The sequence below is a fragment of the Macrotis lagotis genome, chromosome 2 (genome assembly GCF_037893015.1).
Source record: "Macrotis lagotis isolate mMagLag1 chromosome 2, bilby.v1.9.chrom.fasta, whole genome shotgun sequence".
Classification (NCBI taxonomy): Eukaryota; Metazoa; Chordata; class Mammalia; order Peramelemorphia; family Peramelidae; genus Macrotis; species Macrotis lagotis.
Genome location: NC_133659.1, coordinates 6,742,927 through 6,756,490, shown reverse-complemented (window position 1 = coordinate 6,756,490; position 13,564 = coordinate 6,742,927). Strand labels below are relative to the sequence as shown.

The following is a 13,564-nucleotide window of genomic DNA, read 5'->3' as shown; positions in this document are numbered from 1 at the left end:
CAGTAGTTACACAAACGTCCTTGGTATATCCCAGATGGAGTTATCCCTGAGTCTATCCAGAAAGAAAGGAGGAGGAGGAGGAGGAAGAGGAGGAATCAGCCTTTTTACCAACCAGTTTTGCGATGAAATGCCAGCATGAACTTGGCTCAGCCCTCCACTCAAGAAGGAGAAATCCTGATTTTTCTCAATTACATAAAGAAAAGAAGAGGGGATAGAGGAACTCAGTGACCCACCAGTGTGGGCAATGCCTTTGGCCTGGAAGAAAAGGGACTGAACCCTCTCTGGGTCAGTCCTGTACACTCAGGCCTGTACTAATGAACCAACCATAATAAGGCAGAAACAGCCTTTCCTCAGAGCCTTGGGGTTCTGCTCACCATCAAGGATATGTGGCAGCAGGTCCAGAAAGTCAGTGATGGCAGAAGTCTGAACACATTTTTATTTATGTCTTTTTGTTTATGTTTCAATTACTACATCAATAAAAATGCATTATATGTCTGTTATTGCCATACATTGGAGCAGGGCTGGGGATCGATATATCACAGACCATACACCTAGGAGTATGTTGTCACCTGTTAAAAAGAGAAGCAGGTATACAAAAATAACCATTGCAGAGACAGTATCTGGCGATCTGAATCGCATTCTTTTCCAGTAGACCCTGATCTCTCTGCTGGTCTCCAAGATTAACACTGATTATTCTAATTACCATCCTGTAGGTAATGATACAATATGCCATCTGGATTGTATGATGGGCAACCCATGGCCCTGAACAGAGCATCTTCATACCAACCCATGTTCTTGTCACCTTAAGAGGGGAAATTATATGCCACTCAACTCATTTCTGTCTGATGAGCCAGTCATTGATGTGGAAATTCCTCTGGGAGTGAATGGTTTCAGAGGGAAGAAAAGGAATCAGAGGCTGGTCAACCAACCATTTATTAAGGATTGTGATTGTGATGGAGGCGATGGGTTGGGGGGGGATTCCTTTTCAAGTGAAGTTTCTGGGTCCCTTTGCACTCCGTCTGTGATTCCTTAAAAGAAAGATGCAGGTCGAGATCTGTTGTAGACTAATCCCATTAATCTTTCATTTTACCTTTAATCCTTATGAGAACTATAGTTCCCACCAGCATGGGAACTCTCTCCATTTATGCAGATAGAGACTGATCCTTAATTCAGAGGTGGTGCAGTGGATAGAATAAGGGACTTGAAATTGGGAAGATCTGAACTAAATCTCCCCTCATATATTTTCTAGTTGGACAAGGCATTTAACCTCTGTCTGACTCAGTTTCCTCATCTGTAAAATGTGACTAGATAATAATAGCACCAACCTTCCAAGATGTGAAGATCAACTGGGATACAACTATAGTTGTACCATCATTTGCAAACTTTAAAGCTCTCTAGGCCTCCCAGACGCTCAGGGAGCTAGGGCAACCTTATTAGACCAGCTATGGACAATGTTATCCCCATCCAGAGGAAGAAAGACAAAAGAAAACAAAACAAAATACTTCAGAATCTGATGAACACTTTATAAAAATTCTCTCTTATGTATCTCTTTCCCTTAATCCTAATTCCTCATACTGAAAATGACAAAACTATTAACATGCTTATCAAAAATATGTATATGCAATGCCAATTTGACTGTTCACTGCTGAGGGGAGGAGGGGGTGGGGTAGCAGGGTGGAAGGAAATTTTGTAACTTACAAAGATACATATGCATATGATTGACAAAATAAAACTAATAAAGAAAAAAGAAAGAAAAAGATAGCACTCTCTGAAGCTCAGTTCTTGGAGAGTGCTCTGAGACTCTCAGAGGTTGTGACATATATGATCACAATGCTTGGCCCAATCTGACCCAGGATCTGAACCCAAGCCTTCCTAACTCCCAGTCGAGCCCCATCTTTCCGGGTCCTCCTTACAAATACAAAGGGGAACTTGCTTTCTGTTGCCGCACTTGTCCTTATTGTTGTTGTCAGATTTCTGGAAGCTCAGACCCAAGGTTTATTTATTTACCACATTCACTGTCCATAAAAGCTATATGCGAAACCAGTTTCTAAGGAAAGTCAGACTACAACAGCTGTGCAGGAAGAAGCTGCTCTGACTATTTGGAAACTAGGCCCGCTCGTTTCCTTCCTTCCTTCTGTTTTCTGTGACAAGCTGGCATATGGTCTGGAACATGCCAAGATGGCGGAGGCAGTCTCCAAGAGGCGGCTGCCGCAAGGAGAGCAAGAGATGGCCTTGGGAGAGGAAGGCTCCCTTTCTCCAAGCCAGTTCATTCTGTTAAATACAGTGAGTGAAGGAGGAATGAGCGTCCCTTGGAACTTCACAAGGCCAGATAGCAATTATAGATTTGTTCCAGCTGGCCAGGACATTGAAATGGGAAGAATGAAAAAAAGTCATTTTGTAGGACAGAGCAAGTAGACTGAGGCAAAGTGGTGAATATAGAAGATCAAGGATTTGGAACTAAAAGGCATGAGAGAAGACAACTGCTCCAATCCTTACTACCTCCCTTGTTTTCACAGAGAAAACCTAGGAACTGGGTATGTGGCAGGTATGTTAGGTAAATGGCTTGCCTTTGGTCATACTAGTAAATAGCAGAACTGAGATTCAAATCCAGATCCTCTGATTTCAACATTTTTATCTTATTTCCCAAATCTAAATTACATTTTTTCCCTTAATTTTTATATGGGTTATAAGAACATAAAATAAAATAACAAAGTCAAAAATAAAACTTTCTTGGGTTGAGCCTTCTCTGTATGCTAGAGTCCATTAGCTCCATTCTCAAAGCAAAAGACTGAATAGTCCTTATATGAACAGATGTCTTCCCTATTGGTGCTTCTCCAAGCTATCTTTTCTGGCTTCCATGGACTCCTAAGAAGATGTTAGACCCATGTCAATGCAGATTAACTACTCTAAGCCCATCAGCTCTAAACTCCCCTTTCCCACAATGTTCTGAATGCAGGCAAAGCAGCCTGTGTGGGGCTTGGTAAGCCACCATCCATTCTGGTCTTTTCTTGGTATCCTACACCAAGGCTTCTTGTCTTGAAGGTACTTTCATAGTCAAAGACTAGAACCCCAGAAACTAGTTATTCTGAGACAGAGTAGCACCATCCAGAAAAACTGGCCAAAACTTAGAGCAGGCAACTAAGTTAAGAGCTGGACAAGAAATTAACCAATTGTCTGTCTTTGGTGCCAAAATAATTTTTCCCAAGATAATGGAAAAAATAATGATTTTGATGATAATAACAACTCATATTTACTCAGTATTTAACAGAAATAAGCTGATTTTATCTTCACAATTATCTATCAAAAAGGCAGTCAGCAGTCATTTCATAGATGAGGAAATTGAGGCTCAAAGAGTTTCATAGATTCCCATCTATGAGAGATGGGCCTTAACTGACCCAAAATGCAAGGGGGTATTAAAGAGATATTTTCATTTTTACTAGTGATGGTCTGGGCTTAAATAAGATATCCAGGTTGTCCTCTATTAGACTCCTTCACAGAATCCTCTCCCCATCTGACCCCATAAGCAATTGTGATTTTTGTCCTGTAATTCAGTTGAAACCAAAATTTTCCCATCCTCTCACACACTTATCATGTGAGGGTTCAGAAAATATATTACACTCATAAGTTGTCTAAACAACAATGTGTTGGTGGTGGTGATGATGATGATGATGATAATGATGATGATGATGATGATGATGATGATATAGGAGGATCTTTCTTTGGATCACTGCCCCAAACCAAGAAGGTCAAGAATGGCTTCATTTCAATTGTTCTCCCCTTTGCAAACAACATAACAGAAACTTTTTACATTGCTATGTAATTAAGAGGTAAAGAGAATGGAAGCCTTGATGGTGGATTATGGAGATGCATGCTATTTGCTGACAATTTGAGGTGTTGCTCTAGAGAAAAGGGATGAGACCTGCACTACTATATTTCTGGAAACTACTATGATGAACATTATGTAAGTAAGTGTTACAGAGATGTAGAGTGAACCTTCAAATAAGGAAAACAAAAAAACAAAATTTCCCAACCTTTAGAGCTATTTTAAAGGAAAATGAGCTTCCTGAGTAGACACCCTCCAGATTTTCAAATAAGATAGCAATGACTGCTTTAGAAGCATGTAGTAGAACAGTTTCTCTTTTATATAGATGTTGGGCTGGATGGCCCCTGAAAAACTTTAGAATTTTGTGATTATTTCTTTGAAGAAACCAAGGCATCATGTTACTGTACACCTAACCAAGTATCTGAGTGGTTGAGATTTGAACTTATGTCTTCCTAACTCCAGCCTAGAGCTCTATCCACTGGGTCTCCTAGCTGCCATTTGAAAACCAAACTTTATGGGATTTCAAGTTTCATAAAGTGTATATAGAAAGGCCATCTTCAAATTAAATCACAATGGCCTGCTCCAAGGACTATAAGTAATTCTGTAATCCTCACTATTACTGTTTTTTAAAATGAGCCTTCAAAGAATACTAAGTGATCCATGTCTCTGCCCCTTCCCATGTTTCAACATTGGGAGTCATTTGGCAGTAAGAAATAATGTCACAGGGATGAATTTTGGAGGCAGGAGTTCAAATTCAGAATCAGCTACTTATATCTGAGTGACTTTAGGGAAGTCTTCTAGAGTTATAGATTTAGAGATGTGAGGAATCTTAGAAAATGAGCTGATTCATCAATTTAATGATTAGGAAAATAAGGCAATTAAAAGTTAAAATATTCTTCCTAGATCACACAGCTACAAATGATCTGAAATGGGCCTTGGATTCTTTCTTCTTGATTGAGACGTCCATTCTATCCATTACACCAACTTAAGGGAGCTCCAGGGTCTCTTCCCCTAGAACCATAATAATGACTCCCAACTCTATTTCAACTCATCCTTGAAGCCCAAAATAACTCCGCAATGCTCCACCATGATCACATTACTCTTTTACTAAAAACAAACTAATAAAAAGAGCCTCCACTGATTTACCATTGATTGTGGAATTAAACATAAGTTGCTCCTTGCTCTGATATTCAAGGATCTCCATTTTGTCTCCAACCTGTAGAACTGGATTTATCTCACAGGGTTTCTCTTCACATATTCCACATTCCAGCCAATCTGTACTCCTCAATCCAATCACTTTTATTCTGTCTTCTCCCTTCATGTTTATTTTGTATATATCTGTTTAAATACAACTTTGTCTTCATCAATAGATCTACAAGGCCCCTGAAGGCCACATGTTTGTCTTTTTTACTTACAGTGTTTAGGATAGTACCTGAGACAGCAGAGACTATTAATAAATGCTTATCACTTGATTGGTGGATCCATTTCTATGTTTTTTTCTCTGCTCATCTCTTATCCCTGCAAAGCACTTCTCTTTATCTTCCCCTTTTCAAATCCTTTCTAACTTTAAAGCTCCTCTTGAAGGCCACATCATCTGACAAAGGCTTCCCTAGTTCTCCTTAATGAAAGCAATGAGTCACTCCTTCCCACTTCCCAACTTCCTTGCCTATCCTGTGTCATGATAATATTTAAATATATATGGATCATATTTATATTGTAAGGCAAGATATGCAAAATGTTTCCTCATTAACAACCTATAAAGTAGATAGTATAACTTATTATTACCTAAATTTAATAGCTTAAGAACCTGAAGCTCTGAACAATTGCATTTTTTATTTATTTTCAGTCCATGTGCACATGCATGTTTTTAAGTTACAAAATTTCCTTCCACCCTCCCTTCCCACCCCCCTCCCCTCAGTGGTGAACGGTCAGTTTGAAAAATTATGTCTTGTCCATTTGTGAACTTCTCCTCAGTAGGATGTAAAAGAGAAGCTGTGAATCACCAGTGCCTTTCACCTAGCAGGTGCAACCTAAGAAGTATATGTAGATTTGAAATGAAAAAAAAAATGAGTGCTGTAGTGAGTACATTTATGTGCCTAGGGATTTCATGGAAAATAAACTCATGTTAGAAATCTGATTTCCCATAACTATATGTACATTTCTATTCTGTTCATTCTAGAAAAATCATAACTTAATTCTTAACGATGTCATGGAAACTTTACGATGGGAGTCACTGAAACTTTATGATGGGAGTCATTGAATGTTGACTCACGTCTAGGAAGAGATTCTTTGCTACCTTTTCAAGAAAGGCAAAAAATGATCTTTAGAGTGGGGACTGAACTTGTCAAAATTTTTGTCAAACTCTAACAGGGCTCTAAATAGAACCAACCTAAGTTGCCATATTTATATCATAAAGTCTAATCTATATGGAATTCTGGAGTAGGTAGTTAAAACATCCAAATAGCTATCTCTCTCTTATTTCTCTACAATTTCTTTATCATATTATTTTTTATCAATTACTTCAGTCAGGTCTAACTCTTCAGGACCCCATTTGGGCTTTTCTTGGCAAAGATACTGGAAAGATTTACCGTTTCCTTCTCCAGTTTATTTTATAGATGAGAAAATGGAGACAAGCAGGTGACTTGTCCAGGAACTCATAGCTAGCGAGTGTGTGATGTCAGATTTGAATTTAGGAAGATGATTCCAAAAGATTTTCCTGATTCCAGGATCAGCATTCTTTCCATAATGCCACCTAGATGCCTATTATATATCTGTGATTCATCTATTCATACCATATCTTTCTCTCATAGATTCTTTCTCTATATATTTTCTATCAAGAATTTGTCATGTGGCTATCATATATCTATCAGTAGTCTGATTATCATCTATCTAATTAATCATTTTTATCTGAGCATCTTTTTTAGCAATTGTTATTTTGGCAAATCTGACATGAAAGAAGTCTTTTATTTTAGAATCAGAGGAACTGGGGTTAAATCTTGCCTCTGCCACTTAACTCTACTCAACTCTACAGATCTTCAGTTGTTTGTTTCTCTGTAAAATGAAAGGTTTAGGATGGAAGTCCTATCAAGCCTCTTCTGGCTCCTAATCAACAATCTACTCTGACCTGGTGGTCCTATCTTTAATTTTGACTCTAGAGGGGTAAATACAATGTTCATTGCATTTGATCAAAAAATCGTGATATTCTCAGATGGATTGTCTTATTTTATTCTGACAATGATCCTGGAGGAATAATCCAGCATAAGTAATTGAGTCTGGATTATATAATGTTTACTCCCTACATCACAGGAGGAAGGTAGATTCTTTTCCTCAAAGAGAAATAGACATTTTCCCAAAATCATTTTGTTTTTACCCCTTTCTTTCTACAAAAAAAATCATTTCCTGTAAGTAAAAATAAATAGCTTAAATTCTTGATCTAAGTGAGCAAAAGATTTCATAATAAAAAGACAGGTCAGAATTAATTCATGCAAAGAAATGTTTCCTCCTAATGAAAACTATCCAAAAGCAGACATGAAGGTCTTCCAGCCAAGGCTGGAGGAGCAGCTCCTGGGTATGTTGTAGAGGGAATTTTTATTCACACATGAGTTGGGCTAGATGACCACTCAGGAAGGACCTGTCCAGTCCCAAGGATCAATGATTCCTCCACTGGATTCCCATACTGTCTCAATATAATATGTCCAGAAGTAGGCATGTTTTAAAATATCTGAACATTGAAATATATATTTAAAAGTTCTAAATCCAATGTAACATCACCCACCAATCCTCCGTCGACTGGAGCTAGAGAGAGAATTTTTTTTTTTTTGGTTTTTGCAAGCAGTGGGGCTAAGTGACTACCCAAGGTCAGGATTTTTTTCCATAAACAAATGCAAGTTTAGTTTATAAAGAAAAAAAAATCTGAAAATATAAAGGTAATTGAATCTATATAAATCAAGTTCTGCAATCTCAAGGTAAACGTTTTACTTGGCATCATATTGTGGATTCTTTATTATATAATTATCCATTATGTAAAGTAATTATGTAAATTCACAAAAGCACTCCATCCAGGGAGACATACAATGGAACTGAGAAGTGAGCTCTCAAACTAAAGATCTTGTATTCTTGTAATGTCTTCAGAGCAGATTGTAGGTTTGACTGATCCATCCCCTCCCACAGGGGCAGGTTTTATTGACTTCATCCCTCCCCCAACCCAAGCAGGGTCAGGGAAATGACCACGCTTCCAGGATGTGAAAGATAACACATATATAGCCTCTTCATCAGCTCCTCTGCTAGGTTGGTTCAACACTGAAAGATTCCAAAGGAGTGGTTGTTTGTTTTCTTTAAAGGTGAAGAAAACAAGGAAAATGAGAATATTTATAGAAAAAAAATGTCCTTTGTGAATCACAGCCTGTACTGGTGGACTCATTCAACAGACTGGTTAACCATTACCCTAATCCTAAATTCCTACTGATCTGTTTTTTCCCCTTTCTTTCATACTTCTTTTTTAAAGGAAAGGACTCTGAAAAAAAGGATAGGGAGAGGGATACAGTCAGTAATGAAAGTAAAATTTCAAAATGTTTTAAAAAACAAAATAAAACTCAAGTGATACTTAGAGCAATTAACTATGACAGAAAAAGACAAGCTGCATTCAATAAGGTGAATCATTCAGAATCAGTTTCAGACCACAGAATCATAGCAATACCCAGGTTTTTCTTTTACTCAACCTTATGTCTACTATTTTCAAACACTTTGGCTAAGCATATATATATATATATATATATATATATATATATATATATATATATATATATGTATATGTATATACGTATGTTTATGTATGTGTATGTATGTGCAAATATTTTCATACATTTATATGTAGCATCAGTGCATTACTATACAATAATATGGGGGAAAAGTCCTAGTTTCTGGTAGGAACCGTAGAAACTCAAATGAAATGATGCTGGGGAAGAATTTGCTAATTCCAAAATTTAGTGTAAGTGTTGATTATTACTGCTATTGCTGTTATAGCTTCATACTTTTTCAAAAACCTTTTCAGACATGGTTGGGGACACTGATGTTTCCAGATCAACACATCTGTAAATTGGGAAACCATTCAAAACCTCATGTAGATTTATGGATCAAATATACAAAAAAGAAACAAAAAAAAGTCATTTTTTTTTGCCCAAGACCTTCTGCAGCACCTTTCAACCCCATTTCTAATGAGTTTGTTCCCTGGACATGTCATGTTCTTTGCAGGTCTCTGCCCTTCTCTTCATGCAGCTCACCATGTGGAAGGCTCCCTCTTCCATCTTTGCCTACAGAAATCAACCCTGACCTTGGAGGCTGAGTTGAAAGGCTGCATCCTCCAGGAGACATGCCATGATGGTCTTTATCCTACTCCCCAGGCACACATGCCCTCCATTCCTTCGAATCCTTTAGCTTTCTGGTTCTAACTCCCTGGTGTTCTTTTCTGTTGATGTGACTCTCAGCTGTTCTACTGGACTCAAAGAATCACAGCTTTAGAGCTGGAAGAGAGACAATTTTGTGATTCTATGAATCTAAATTAGAAGCTCCTTGAGGTCAGGGGTGGAGTGTTATTTATCTGTGTATATGTCCCAGAACCCAACAGGGCTGCCTTGCATGTTGCATTGAACTGAATACTTTAGTTTAGGAAAACCAAACAAATAAAAGTTCAAAGTTGTTATTGGGCTCAAAGTTGTTTTTTGGACATAGAAAATCCAGATCTTTTGGATCAGAGCCATTTTGAAATATGGCCCATTTGAAAACTGTATCATTTTAAGGATGGGAAAATGACTTTGAATTCATGTTCATAACTACAGTGATGTCTCATTAGGTTAAAAATACAGTTCAAAATGTTCAAAGAATTGCTCTTTTAAAAAAAAATGTTCTGTCAACTAAACAATCTGGTGGTGGAAACAAGGACAAGATCTATAGAAGTTGTCAAAAATGCATTAACTATTCATCAGGAAGGAGATGTGAGACAGATGCAACAAAAATCTGTGGTTGTTTGTCCCTGGTCCTGAGGTTTAGCAAGCCGTAGGATCAAAGGATTTAAGGGTCAAAACCTGAAAGGTGGCCAGGACTTTCGAGGTTAGAGAGTCCCATCTCCTCATTGCTTAGTGTCATCAGCTGTGTCATAGGCTGTCATTGTATCCAGTTCTTTTAGACATGTGTTCCTCCAGGGGATAATTGCTTACTCCTGGCATTCTATTTCTATACAAAGATCTTCATCACCTTCCTTCCCATGTCTTCCACTCTCCCTGGCTTCTCAACCCTTTGCCATCTGGCTTCTATTCTCATTACTCACCTGAAACTGCTCTCTCCAAAGTAATCGGTGGTCTCTCAATTGTTAAATCCAATAGCTTTTTGTAAAATGTACCCCACTGTACAGTGCAAACTATTGACCACAAATTTCAATGGAATGGCCTCCTACCTGCTCTCACCTTCCCATGCTTTCATGACCTCATTTGCCTTTGGTTCTTCTCCTCCCTGTCTGATGGTTCTTGCTTAGTCTCCTTTGTTGAAGTATTAGCCATATTCGTGGCTAACTCTTGATATATGTGAATGTTCTGCTCTTTCCTGTTTTCTTTTCTTTCTCTATTTTCTATTAGTGACCCCATCAGCCCCTATTGATTAAATGAACATCCCTCTGGGGGTGGCTCAGATTTTTGATAGGTAATCCAAGTCTCGATCTACAAATCTACATCAAAAGCTGCCTACTAGACATTTCAGACAGGATATCCCGTAGGCATTTCAAATTAAACATGCACAAAATAGCAACCGCCCTACTGACAACATCTACCTTTCATCAACATTCCCCTCTTTTTGTGGAGGGCACCAAAGTTCTAGGCATCCAGTTACCCAACCACAGAGTTGATCCCTCTTTCTCCCTTACTTCATTTATTCAATCTTATTGCTAAGCCTTGCTAATGCTAGTTAGCATAGCCTTTCTTGAATCTGTCTTTTTCTCTCTACTCCTATGTGGAATTCAAAGAAGAGGTAGAAATACTAAAGAATCTGATATTGTATTCATCTAATTTTTTGAGCTTACATACTTTTATTCACATTTAAAGAAGATACTTCACACCTCTCAGTTATTATAGGTCCTATCAGGGTGTGGGATAGTCCTGAAGGTTTTATAATTTATGGAAACCAAAGATGGCCTTAGGTAATAGTTCACTGAAAATAATGAAAGTGAGGGATATTTGAGTTTTTTAGGATATTTGGTTTTAAAATGAAGTTCTTTCTTGGAAATGCATCTCTTTTTCTTTATTTTTCTCAAAGAAAATAGTTTAAATGATAATTATCACTGTCAATAAATAATTTTATTATTTTTCCAAAAAAGGAGAGATAATTTATTTCATTGAGTAGAAAATTGTCTTTTCAAATATTCAACTTTCCTAATGTAAATAGTCCAAATTTGGATAATATACCATTAAATTGTAATTAACAATTTCTTGACAATAATCTCAAAAATAGATAACCAGCTTCAAAAAGTGGTAGCTGGTCAAAAACACAAGGTGATCCTGAATGTGAATTTGATATGATAAATACTTGGGATAGATGATATTAAATATGATCATGGTGGAGTGGGGTGGAACAGAAAGAATTCCTCAGTGCCACGAATTGAAGTTGGATGATTGTAGCAATGCTCAAAAGACTCAGTGGCTCTGTTCTAATTAAGAGGGAGCACAGAGTGAGAACACAATAGGACCTGCCTACTGTATCTATGGTTTTGGTTAAGGAAACTTGATGCTTCTAAGCTGATGGTCCATTTACATAGAGACATGCATGGTCTTAGTAATATGTAAAACGAGGAGCTTAGACTAGATCTAAGGGCCCTCCCAGCTCAAGTTGTATGATCTTAAATCAGTGACTACAATTTCTGAATCTATATAATATATGTAGACTTTTCCAAAGTCCATGGACATCTATCTTCTGATTTGAAAAAAAAAATAGAGAGGGTTGGCTTTGAGGAACTCTATTTCTAGTTATAAAGCAAGATCTGAATACTCTTTCCCTTTTAATATAAGAGGATCATTATTCTGATGCCACATTATGGTTTGAAGGTGACCCAGATTCCTACCCAATCACAGTGTGAATCAGATGCATCTTATAAAGCTGGCTTTAGATAAGGGCCTGGCTGTAGACTCAATTTCTTCATTTGCCTCATAGCATCAAAGATGTAGAGGTCCCTTCGTGGTATAAAACAATTATTAATTCAATCTGCTTATTTAAAATGGGAGGAGACTAAGTCTCAAGATTACTGACTCATCACTGTCACAAAGGGAGTAAATATTAGAGGGAAGATTTGAAACTATGAAATCTGATTCTTGAATCAGTACTCTTTCCATTGATTCACAGATTTTAAAATAACTAAGGACCAACCTTGTTTTTGTTTGTAGACTCATTAAGTTGGATAGAGGGTGATGCTATTTTCAGCTATGCTATGTTTCTAAGTCCATTTATGTCTAAGTCATAGAGTACTTGAGCCCTAGGTGGGAAGTGTGTGTGTGTGTGTGTGTGTGTGTGTGTGTGTGTGTGTGTGTGTGTGTGTGTGTACCAACAACAACAAAATACTCGAGGTATGGAAAGCAGAGGATGAAGGAACCTGAGCCATAGAGGTGAATTGGTTTGTTTAAGGTTGGTTGAGTAACTAGTTCATAGTAGGTCTGGTACTACAGCAAATATCTTTATGTGACTGGCTTAGAGAAACCAATAAACCTTGTAAATCCTGGGGATAATTTGTTTTACAACTAATCTTCCTGAGATAGAAAGAAGTTTCTATTAGCCATGGAGAGGGCTGTGCTCAGAGATGTAAGAGAAGCTCTTGTACTCCAGGAAAATCATCAAGGTTGTAAATGCTTGTTCCATAAGTATATAATGGAGTCATATTGATTTTTCTTACATTAATACAAATATTAAGCATGTGATATGAGTAAATCTCATTTAGTCCTACAGCCTAAATGAGGAAGTTCCAAGACACTTAAGGATAAGTGATATGAAAAAAAAGCATTAGCAGAATAAAATAGAAATTCCAAATTTCAACACCTATGTAAAATATTCCATTCTGACTACTATACTTTTAAAAAAAGTCCTTTCATCAACCACATCTGCAGTAATTTCCTTTAAAAATATTTAAAACAATTCAATCAAACCTTAATGACCTGAAATAGATGAACATTCTAGAACTCACCATCCTCATGAAAACTGGCTTGACTTTCTTTGATCAAACATTAAGATGATGATTTTAAAAATGGATTTCACATAACTTGATTTTTTTAAATTTATGGAGCTAAGGAAATGTTAAGTATGCATTTATTCATAAATAATCATTTGACTTGGCTAACTGGGTATGGACCCAGAACCAGGACATACTGTACTCTGGTCCCAAGTGAGAAACCAATGAGCTACCCTAATTTCAATTCTAAATTACTTGATATCCCAGAATTTATTTCCTTCCTTTTCCAAAGGAGGGAGTTTGGTTCAATTAGCATAAGTTTTCTTTAGTTCTAAATCACTTATTAAAACTGAAGGCAAACCTCCTTCATTTGCTGAACCTCAGTCCTTTCTGATCTGCACTCTTATGCTTATTACTTCATTAATTTGGACAAGTCTTCTATATTCTCTCAGCAAAAATTTATCTTCAATAAAATGAGAAGGTTATACTGGATGACTACTGAGGTCCCTTGAGGCTCCAGATTTCTGATTCTTTGAATGCTGACC

General features: G+C 37.2%; 1 protein-coding gene across 1 annotated transcript in view; it reads right to left on the bottom strand.

The window, feature by feature from the left end:
• The window catches only part of NEGR1 (neuronal growth regulator 1), an 817,401-nt gene that overhangs the window by 207,995 nt on the left and 595,842 nt on the right, over window positions 1-13,564 (bottom strand). The window lies entirely within an intron of this gene.